Source organism: Martes martes (assembly GCF_963455335.1).
Source record: "Martes martes genome assembly, chromosome: 8".
Lineage (NCBI taxonomy): Eukaryota > Metazoa > Chordata > Mammalia > Carnivora > Mustelidae > Martes > Martes martes.
The window spans coordinates 9,285,992-9,290,835 of NC_137895.1; positions in this window are offsets into that span (position 1 = coordinate 9,285,992).

Below are 4,844 nucleotides of genomic sequence, written 5' to 3' on the forward strand. Positions count from 1 at the left end.
TCGCGCGGCCGGTGTGGTCGAGGGCTCCCACCAGGGGGCGTCGTGCGCGGAAGGCGCCGGGGCGCAGGCGGGCGGCGGGCCGCGCGCGCTCGTTCTCGGGGGCGCGCGTGCTGCGGACCGGGTGGAGGGCGCGCTCGTCGCTGGCGTGGTGACCTCTCTGCGGAGCGGGGCCGGGGCGGGTGCCACAAATACAGGACGTCCCCACCCCCGGGCGGCAGCTCTCCCGGGCCGCGCTGTCCCCATCACAGCCCCGCGGTACCTGAGGCTCTGGCTGAAACCGTCTTCGTTATTTGTTTCCTGTCGCTGTCTGTCCCCCAACCTAGTAGGGCAGGGGCCGCATTTGTCTTCCTACACAGTAGGTGCCACAGGAAGATTTCTCGAATGAATGAATGGACCACGAATGAATAACCCCTCTCTCCGAGCCCTCCGAAGCACCCACCTCCCCAAGGACCTTTCAGTTTCCACCTTGCTTTTAGGTTGACATCACCGTGGGCCCCTGTGTCTGCGTATCCCCCACCCCCCGCCTGGAAGGGCCCAAGACATCTGGTACAGAGGAGGAGGCTGAGGAAAAGCAAAAATTTTTTAATGAATGTGTCCTCCTCCTCCCCACTACCCTTTTCCTTAATTCAGTAATTAATTACATAATTATTTTTCATTGTTTGCTTCTGTTAGTCTGTGGAGCCAATGGCCAGGCACACAGCAGGTGCTCAATAAATACACCCTACTCTCCAGAACCGCATTACAATTTGGGTGAGGCCACCGGGGTTTCATGGGAACAGGTAGGCTGGAGGAGTGCTAATTGCAGTGGGAAGAACACCTTCCAGGTCTGGCCCTTGAGATGACCTGCAGTCCTTAGGGCCTCTCTCCATGGCCCAGGTACCTCCATTGGTTCCAGGATCAGGTTGGACAAGGATATGCTTTGCTGCTGTGTTGTCATTCTGTGACGACAGGACACAGGTCTGTGTGAGGTCACGTCTTAGAAATATCACCTCGGTAAGTGTCCATTGTAGGCTCTGTTTACTGAGGGTTCATTCTGTGCCCGGCCCTGTGCTAAGTCCTTTACATATATTATCCCCATTTAATACAACAACCTCATAGTTGCTGCTATGATAATATAAAACTTCTAGAAGAAAACACAAGAGAAATTTTTGTGACCTTGGGTTGGGCAAGGAATTCTCAGATATAACGCCAAGACCATGATCCCTAAGAGAAAACACCATCAACTGAACTTCATCAAAACTTCAAAAGTCACGGTTACAGGAATGAACGAAGGCAAACCGCAGTGTGGGAGAAAAATCTTTACAAAACATACATCTGATAAAGAATTTGCCTCCCAGGGCACCCTGGGTGGCACAGTCGGTTGAGTGTCAGACTCTTGGTTTCGACTCAGGTCATGACCTCAGGGTTCTGAAGTCAAGTCCCTAGTTGGGCTCTGAGCTCAGGGAGGAGTCCGCTGAAGTTTCTCTCTTCCTTTCCCTCTGCCTCGCCCCTTGCTTGCGCGCTCTCAACGACCCCCTCTAAAATAAATAAATAAATCTTAAAAAAAAAAAAAAGACTTTGCATCCCAAATACTTAAAGAACTCTACAAAGTCAATAATAAGAAAATAACCTGGTTTTTTAGAAAATGGGTGAAAGACTTGAACAGATGCATCTCACCAAAAAAGATCCATAGATGGCAACTAAACCTTGAAAAGATGCTCAACACTACTGGTCCCTAGGGAAATGCAAATCAGGATGAGACACTTCCATGTACCTATGAAAATGGTTAAAAATTTTAATTTGACGATATCAAGTGTTCGAGAGGATTTAGAACAGCTGGAGCTCTTGCCCCTTACTGGTGAAACTACAAGATAGTACAGCCTCTTAGGAAAACAGGTTAGCAGCTTCGGATAAAGGTAGCTTATACATTTGCAATATGACCCTGCAATCTCCCTCCTGGGTATTTGCCCTAGAGAAATTAAAAGTTATGTTCACACAAAACCCTGCACAAGAATGTTTATAGCAGGGGCACCTGGGTGGCTCAGTGGGTTAAGCCACTGCCTTCGGCTCGGGTCATGATCTCGGGGTCTTGGGATCGAGTCCCGCGTCGGGCTCTCTGCTCGGCAGGGAGCCTGCTTCCCTCTCTCCCTCTCTCTCTGCCTGCCTCTCTGTCTACTGTGATCTCTCTCTGTCAAATAAATAAATAAATAAAATCTTTAAAAAAAAAAAAAAAGAATGTTTATAGCAGCTTTATTTGTAATAGTCCAAACTTGGAAATAACCCAAATGTCCCTCAACTGGAGAATGCAGAAACAAATTGTGGGACCCTTTGTACGATGGGTTACTACTCAGGAATGAAAAGGAACGAACAATGGATACGCTCCACAGCGTGTGTTGTATTAAGTAAATAAGGCCAGGCTCGAAAGATTACAGATGGCATGATTCCTTTCACATGTCCTTGCGAAAGCAGAACTATAGGGACCAGAAAACAGATAACAGCAGTTGCTAGGGACTCAGAGTGTGGCTGGAGGGCACGTTGGAGGATTTACTAGCGAGGAGCATGGGAAAATTGGGGGGATGATGGAATCCTTTTCTCTCTTGTTTGTGGTGACGGTTATAAAATTGACAATATATGTTTGTCCATAAAAAGGGTAATTTTCCGGGTGCCCGGGTGGCTCAGAGGGTTAAGCCACTGCATTCGGCTCAGGTCATGATCTTAAGGTCCTCGGATCGAGCCCCACATCAAGCTCTCTGCTTGGTGGGGAGCCTGCTTCTCCCTCTCTCTCTGTCTGCCTCTCTGCCTACTTGCAATCTCTCTCTCTGTCAAATAAATAAATAAAAGCTTTAAAAAAAAAGGGTGATTTTCACTGTATGTTAATTATACACATTTTTTTAAAAATGGGAAATAAATCTGTGTGAGTGTGATGGGCTGAATAAGTAATATTCATTCACATATTCATTCAATAAATCTTTATTTAAAAAATTTTTTTTGAGATTGTATTTATTTACTCCACAGACAGAGATCACAAGTAGGCAGAGCAGCAGGCAGAGAGAGAAGGGGAAGCAGGTTCTCCACTGAACAGAGAGCCCAATGCGGGGCTCAATCCCAGGACCCTGAGACCATGACCTGAGCCGACGGCAAAGGCTTTAGCCCACTGAGCCACCCAGGCGCCCCTAAAATTTTTTTAAAGATTTTATTTATTTATTAGGAAGAGAGAGAGAGAGAGAGAGTGCAAGAGAGAGCATGAGCAGGGTGGGGAGGGGATGGGGGAGAGGGAGAAGCAGGCACCCCTCAATAAATCTTTATTTGAAACCCACCTTACCTAATACTTTGTGCAAGACATGGGAGCATAAGGGGTAAAGAATTTAGAGAATGTTCTGACCTTTCCAGCATTAAGATTTGATCACACCGATGAATTTAAATCTCAGAAAGGGTGTTGTTTAGGAACCTGAGCTACAGACATTCAGAGATATTCTTGCATGGAAGTCCTGGTTCCCTCTGACAGTCACTAAGTCACATTGGACAAATGGCTTCACGTCTTTGGGACTGTTTCCTCATATGATAAATGGAAATAAGCATAGTACTTTATTATAAATAAACCCGAGGAGGCGCCTGGGTGGCTCAGTCCCTTAAGTGTCTGCTTTTGGTTCAGGTCATGATCTCAGGGTCCTGGGGTTGAGCCCCCCCCCCCCGGGTTGAGCCCCCCCCCCCCCCCCCCCCCCCCCCCCGCCAATCAGCCTCCTGGGATCCTGCTTCTCCTTTTCCCTCTGCCCGTCCCCTCTGCTCTTGCTCTCTCCCAAATAAATAAATTAATGAATTCTTAAAAACAAAAACAAAAAAACCCAAACCCCTGAGGATTACTGTCAGGATTAAATGAGAGAATGCACAAAATGCACTTAGAATAGTGCTTGATACAAAGAACGAGCTTAGTAAACATTGTTGGCCTTCCCATCCCGGTTGGTTTTCAAGGTAGGTATGTACAGCAGGGTGTGGAGGCATTTTCTTAGCAGCACAAAGTTATAAATGATGGGTAGGTTTCCAGGGTCCCCCAAGAACCTCTACTTAATATCTAGCATTGCAGGTGTATAGAAAAGTCCTCCTCTCCTACTGTGTGTGTTTATGTGTTCCCTGTTAATGGCAGGGCCAAAGGAGGAAGTCAGACTGTTCTTTGTCGGGCAAGATTTTGCAAACCCGGTGCTGCCTGATCTTGCCCGGTTCTGCACCGTAATTTTGAGCTCCAGTCCCGGCTGAGCTGCGACGCGCCATTGCTCACTCTCTCCTGCCCCCTTGAGGCTGCTTTGGTATGGAAGGTGTTAGGTCTGTTTTCTCTGAGAGCATAGGGTTGCCTGGGAGGAGGGGCAAATGCTTTCATTGGATTTGAGTGAAAAAACCATAATCTTAAAAAATTTGCTACTGCAGTGGGTGCCTGGGGGGCTCAGTCGGTGAAGCATCTGCCTTCAGCTTGGGTGGTGACCCCAGGGTCCTGGGATCAAGCCCCACATCTGCTCCCCGCTCCGTGATGAGTCTGCTTCTCTCCCTCTGGCTCTGCTGCTCCTCCCTTCTCCCTGCTCGTGCTCACCCTCTGTCTCTCTCGCAAATAAATAAATAAAATGTTAAAAAAAGTCTCTAGGCTGTTTAAAACAAAAACAAAACAAATATTTACTTATCTATAATTATTTTTTTAAAGTTTTTAAAAAAAATTTATTTATTTATTTGGCAGAGAGAGGGAGTTCACAAGCAGGCAGAGAGACAGGCAGAGAGAGGGGGAAGCAGGCTCCCTGCTGAGCAGAGAGCCCGATGTGGGACTCGATCCCAGGACTCTGGGATCATGGCCTGAGCCAAAGGCAGAGGCTTAACCCACTGAG